Source organism: Delphinus delphis, chromosome 9 (assembly GCF_949987515.2).
Source record: "Delphinus delphis chromosome 9, mDelDel1.2, whole genome shotgun sequence".
Lineage (NCBI taxonomy): Eukaryota > Metazoa > Chordata > Mammalia > Artiodactyla > Delphinidae > Delphinus > Delphinus delphis.
The window spans coordinates 57,103,605-57,110,423 of NC_082691.1; the positions used below are offsets into that span (position 1 = coordinate 57,103,605).

At 41.6% G+C, this 6,819-nt stretch overlaps 1 long non-coding RNA gene across 1 annotated transcript in view; it reads left to right on the forward strand.

Annotated features, from left to right (window-relative positions):
- LOC132430667 (uncharacterized) overlaps positions 1–6,045 on the forward strand; it is a 107,811-nt gene extending 101,766 nt beyond the window's left edge. The window contains exon 4 of the long non-coding RNA XR_009520543.1: positions 6,002–6,045. This is a non-coding gene — a long non-coding RNA (uncharacterized lncRNA). The remainder of the gene's footprint in view (positions 1–6,001) is intronic.
- The last annotated feature ends 774 nt before the right edge of the window (positions 6,046–6,819 follow it).

A 6,819-nucleotide genomic window follows, 5' to 3' on the forward strand; every position in this document is an offset into this window, starting at 1 on the left:
TATTCTACTAAAGAAAGATTCCCATTTTCAATGGCCATGCCCATTCCTTGACATACTCTTATAGCTGCGTTTGCACTATGGTGTCAGAGTCGAGTGATTGCATGGAAACTGTATGGTTAGTAAAGGTGAAGATATTTACTATCCGGCCCTTCATGGAAAATGTTTGCCCATCCATGATCTAGAACAAGGATATGGGGTAGGGAGAAGAGTTCAGCTCCAATCTCAACTCCAGGCATTACAATTTTTAGAGAGGTAAATGTCAATGGAAGCGTGCTTGGAGGAAATTCACCATCATGGTGCAGGAACTGAAAATTAAGTCCCATCTGAGATGATAGAGAGATTGAGACATTTAAACATGGAAAAGAGAAGCATTAAAGGTGGGGGGCGGGGGCTGAAGGAGGGTGGAAGATTCTTAGCTGAATTAAAGTGCTGAAAGAATACCGAATGGAAAGATGTTGTGCCCCAACTAGAACCATAGTGACTTGCAGGAAGACTATTTAGTGGACTTTCTAACAATGAAGAATGAAAAAATGTAACAGGCCAGCCTAAGAAGTCAGGTTTCCTTGTCAAAGTTTAAAGTGCTCATGGCTGGACTGGATGATTACACGTTGGGGACATTAGTGAGGAGATTCAGAGTAAGAGTAGTCACCATTTTGAGGATGCCTACTGTCTACCATCACCTCTTTATATACATCACCTCTAATCCTCATAAATAACTTTGTATTATTATGAACCTCACTTTGTGGATGAGGAAATAATTCAGAGAGAGTAAAACATTTGCTCAAACTCACAATGCTGGTAAATGTCAGATCTATAGTCAGATAGGTTGGTAGATAAGAGTTCTCTAAAAAGATTTTTTGGAGATATTTTTGAAAACAGAAAAGGAAAAAGAATAATATAACTAACAGATATTTCTGCCAACTAGAATTTACAATTATTAACAGTTGTCAGTTCTGGGTTGTGAAAATATCTGTGATAATTATTTCTAAGCTAGTTATATTAATTATACAGTTATAGTTACACAAAATGATTCTGGTTAACATCTCTACCTTAATGCTATGGGAAGTGAGAGTTTTCTGCTTTGCTTTTCCCAGGATGAACAGAGCAATCCCAGAACAGAACTCAAAGTTAAGAGTCATTTTCTTAACTAAAATTCTGATCAGATTAAACTGGTTGTTTCAGTGACTTTTGCTCTTCTTGTTGGTGGGGGAATTGTACCTCCTGCTTGGTAATAGCCCCCAAGGTGTTCATGGGGGTCCCATGGGATGGGGGGGATGGGGGGGTTCATGTCACACATGCCTTCCCAGACAAGTGGCAGCCTCAGCTTTTCCTCTTTCCTTCTACTCTGGGATTCTGCTGGGTCCCCCAAGCATCCCATTGTGCCAGCCAGTTCTGCTGGCTCCTTTGGTTACGACCCTGAGCACCACTGTTGATGAAAGGAAGCCTGTGAGATGCCAGAGCTTCATAAGGTTCGTGCCACAGTGGGGTGCCACTGACTCCTCTTTGTGCCCTCTCTGTTGAAGTGGCACCAAAGCCACTTGTGGCCAGTACCCCTCAGAGATTTTGGTGGAGCCATTTGTATTAGTTTGTTAGGGCTGATATAACAAGTCCCACAACCTGGGTGACTTCAAGAACAGAAACTTATTATCTCAGAGTTCTGGAGGCTAGAAATCTGAAATCAAGGTGTTGGCAGGATTGTCTCTTCTGAGGATTATAAGGGAGAATCTGTTCTAGGCCTCTCTCCTAGCTTCTGGTAGTTTGCTGGCAATCTTGGGTGTTCCTTGGCTTATAGAAGTGTCACCCTCATCATTGCCTTCATGTTCACATGGTGTTCTCTCTGTGTGTGCATGTCTGTTTCCATATTCCCCCATTTTATAAGGACACTGTTCATATTGGATTAGAGTCTACCCTACTCCAGTATGACTTCATCTTAACTAAGTACGTCTGCAGCGACCTTGTTTCCAAGTTATGAGACACTGGGGGTTAAGACTTGAACGTCTGATTTTTAAGAGGACACAATTCAACCCATAACACTGATCCTACAAGGTTTTTTGAGTTTTTTCTTAATAAGAATTGAAAGAGACCCTTTGGTCATAGGATTGTGACCAAAGGAAGGTAAATAGGATAACATAGATGAATCACTTTGTAAATGGAAAAGTGCTATCCAGATGGTAGCTCTTACTAAGGGATAATGCTGATATGTTTGCATATAGGCTCCCATCAAGAGATCTGCATGGAGAAACACTAAAGGAAACTCCTCAAGCCCCTCGTTCTCTCATCACGGCTAGAAAGACAAGGATGGGTCATTGGATTTTCCTCCGTAGGAAGTTGTTGGTGTTATAAGGGAGCTGGTAACAAAGTAAGAGACACGCCTAGCACTCACCTCCCTTCCACTCAGAGAATTGATTACTACCTTTCCCCAAAGAAAATGAACTACAGCAGCCCCTGAATGCAACCTTTTTGAAATTCTTAGTATCTGACTTCAAGTTTGATTGTAATCTCCTTGTGGAGTGGGAGCAGAGAGTCACAGAATTCGGAAGGAGAATCAGAGATCCTATATTTGGACTAGACTGGTTTCAGCATTTTTGATGTTGTTGTTTCCTTGATGAGCACAGAGGCCTGAGATCCCACACCTCATTAAAGAACGTTTTGTTTGTTTAATTCCCTTTTTCATAATTCTTCACAGTGCAGTGCTTTAGAGTCAGTGGGCCTTCTCTGAATGCTACTGGTCAGTTTACTTTGCTTTGCTTCTATGTTTTTATTAGTCTGGATGTTGTTCATTATATATATATTTTTAAAATTTATTTATTATTTATTTTTGGTTGCATTGGGTCTTTGTTGCTGTATGTGGGCTTTTTCTAGTTGTGGCGAGTGGGGACTGCTCTTCGTTGCTGTGCACGGGCTTCTCACTGTGGTGGCTTCTCTTGTTGTGGAGCTCTAGGTGCACGGGCTTCAGTAGTTGTGGCATGCGGGCTCTAGAGTGCAGGCTCAATAATTGGGGCGCGTGGGCTTAGTGGCTCCGCAGCATGTGGGATCTTCCCGGACCAGGGCTCGAACCCGTGTCCCCTGCACTGGCAGGCGGATTCTTAACCACTGCGCCACCAGGGAAGCCCCCGTTCATTATATTTTAATGATTTATTTACCTGGCCGTCTATTCCACTGACCTAGAGAAACTTTTGAAGCCAAGGCGTATGTACTGCTCCTATTTTTATCTAAAACAGTGGTTCTCAAACTTTAGCAGGCATCAGAATCGCCTGGAGGGCTTGTTAAACCACAGATTGCTGGCCCATCCCCAGAGTTTTGTTCAGTAGGTGTGGGTTAGGGCTGAAAATTTGTATTTCTCACAAGTTCTCAGGTGTCGTTGCTGCTGCTGCTGGCCTGGGGGGGGGGGGGTCACACTTTGAGAACCAGTGATCTAGAGCAGTCCCTGGCAGACGATAAGTGCACCGTAAATGTTTCTGGATGCATGAATTCATGAGTGAAGGTGAGGAAGATTATCTTTTATATGACACTAGGAGACTGTGGAGAGAAAAAGGGAGGTTGCTTATCTGCCCCTTCTGCTTTCCTAGAGTGATGAGAACAAAATGACATCATTTACTGAAATCACTTTGAAAGCAGCTACACCTTTGGCTAGTTCTGTCAGTGCCTATTCCTCAGTCTCGAGGCTTGTCAGGGAGTGGGTTCAGGGCTTCCTTAATGTGAGAGCAGAGGAGACAAGCCTTGAGTTTCTCTACTTGCTGTTTTTGGGGCAAAGATAGTCAAAACTCTGTACTTCCTGTTTCAAAGAGTTGCAAAAGCTGGTTTTCAGTTATTTAACTGGCACAGACTTTAAGTTCAGTCTAGTCCTTTTAAGAGAACTGACTTCTCATATATTTTTCTAGTCTAACAAAAGCAATCATAAATTAATAAAACAATAAGCCAAAGAAAATAAATTAGTAGTTGGTTGAAAAAATTTTAACCTATTTGCTTAAATGCAAATTAAATTAAAAATTACATTCATACAATCATGTGTTCCATAAAGATTTCCATGAACACTTCTGATTAATTTCATGGAAAAATAGAAATATGGCTTGTTTCAAACAAGTTATTAAATACATATTGATTGCTGTAAGTGTAACACTGTTGTGTTAGCAATCATTTACAACACATGCTGCTTTAAAAGCAAAATGTTTCCTTGAGCTGTGTTGAACTCATATCTGTTTTCCAAATCACTTGAAAACTGGAGTGGTTGAAAATGGATTAGATGCAAAGGAAGAAGCATGGAGTCAGCGGGAAATCTACTAATTGGACTCTGGAGAAAGAATAGAAATCATTGGTCAGTTCTTGACAGTGAATTGGTAGTAGGGCTTTTGGTAAAAAAAAGGGAAGAAGTTAATGAATAAAAAAAGGGGGGGAATCAAAGCTTCAAGAGAAAGCACAACAACTTGACTGAACCCAGGAAGGGTGAGTTTGGAATCTCAATGGAAGGGAGAGTCTTAGAATGAAGAAGTTGCTCCTCTTCTGAGTCAGGAGGAAGTGAAGGGGAGCAAGGAGGATGGTGCCAGTTTTACCTTGTAAAAGTTCAGAGACCTCATCTAATCCTCATTTTATGGCAGAGGAAACCAAAGCCCAGAGAGGTGCAGTGACCTGTCCAAGGTCACCTCACACAAGGTCAGTCCCAGGTCTGGTGCCAGGTTACAGCTCTCCTTCCTCACTCCATACTATCGCCTCTCATTTTCACTTCCCTACAACCTCACTTTTGTTTCCTTAGCACATTAAGCAATTGTTTACTAGATATTGTTGATGGCTGTGGAAAAGAACAAGGGCAGGAAAAAAATAATAAAAGCAAATTCAATTTAGATGAGAAACAATTCAAATGCTTAATTGGTTGAAAAAAAATCAAGAACAGGTGGTGCTCTAGTCTGCCAGGAGTCTTCAGATGAGCGTCTGGATGTTATTTTGTATTCAAAATGAAAAATGTAGAAGTCTTTGTGTGTAAAGATACATCACAGCATGCAAGGTGTAGAGATTATATGAAGAAATACAATTTGGACTGGAGAGGACATCGATGCAGATTCCAGTTGCACAGCTGCTATTTACATAGACTCATGTAGATTGCATCAGTGGTAGTTGTCTAGTTTCCATGTAGTCGCAAAATGGCGTCCTGGAAGAAAATGGCCACACAGTCACTACTTCACCTGTGCCACACCACTGTTTGTACCAGTCTGCCAGAGGCAAGACATTCATGGTCCTGCTTTTTCAACCTTTGTTTCAAATCCGTCCTGCTTCCTGTCATTGCCCTCCAGTCGAAGACCCACAGGAACACCCCTGGATTTGAACAAGTATGCTTATTATTCATCCCAGAAAGGGAGAATGCACACCATGGGCAACCATGGTGTGTCTCAGCAAGAGGCTGTTAGGAAGGACTTATTATAGAACTTGTTTGATTGAGTACTTTGGGGAAGACCCAAGGAAGCAGAGGTTCATCCTGGATTGCTACTCTCTGAAATCAAGGACAATTCTATTATTGAATATCCCTGTAAATCTTATGTATAGGGAGTGCAGCAGAGCTAAAGCTGTACTTGGGAAAGAAGCAGCAGTCACTCACATTAGCCAGGCTGTCTGCTATGCTGTGGTCTGGACAATGTTCACGCTTTGTCTGTGTTTAGATACGATTACTAAATGGCTGTGTTTTTGTCTCATTCCATCCTGGTCACAGAGTGGCCTTGTCTGAGGATGATTTTCTGTGAAACTGTTTATGTTCAACAGGAGAATGTCAAGGCCCAGCTAACAGTACTAGGTCAGCTTCTTGGATGTCAGGGGTGCTTTTCTCTTTTTCTGAAGGAATTAAGTTAGAGGAAAAAGGAAGCTTTGTGATGTCATTTCCAAAATTGAGTGTTTGTGTGTGTCCACCGATCTCTTCATCGATACATGCAAACGAGTGGTATGTAATTTGGATAGGTTTACTAAGAGCTTTGGAGCCCTTGTACTAACCACTCTCACTTTTTCACTTGAACTACAGGAACTGCTCTGTGAATTTGGGGTTAAAGCATCTGTGGAACAAGAATAAACAAATCAGCGCCCGAAGATTGGACCTACTTCATTAGCATGTTGCCTAAAAAGTGAGTTTGGCACAGTGTGGGAATAGAGGATGTGGAGAGCCAAACTGCTCTGCATTACTGGGGGTGAACACACAGTTGGACTGTTCAGGGGCAATCAGGGAGAGAGGTGGTGCAGAGAGAGAAATGCGAAGGAAGGGAAGAGGAATAATCAGCAAGAAGGCAAAAGGTCCAGAGATGTACTGAAGGCAGGTGCCTGATGGAATTTTCAAGAAGGGTGCTGTGTGATACATGCTTTAAATTTGCTTGTTTGCAGTGCAGCAGTAAAATCCTCCACTTATGACCTTCAGTAAAAAAACACAAGAGCTTGAAATGAAGGTGGGACTGGGTTGGGGATAATCTAGGAGGAAAAAGAAAGCTAAGAAGTAGAGAACAGACATTCAGTATAATTTGAAATAGAAATAAGCATAGAACATAAGTTCCCCCAGGAACATGAAGAGGTCCTGGGCAGGCATTCCAGAGTGTACAGAACAGGAGGTTGAACCAATTTTATGGACCTTAAGGGACAGGGTGACCTAAGATAATATGTGGATAAGGAACATAAAAGACTTGGGGAAAAAACAAAATAAGTTCTTAGCATGATCTGAGGAGTCAGGACAAATATCTAGATAATTCAAACCAAAATAAATTTAAAAATCCAAACCTCTATGCTTCTAATATATAGATGCTTCAGGAAAAAGTTTAGTTTCTAACTTTCTGTCTTAAACTCTCAGTCAAGAAA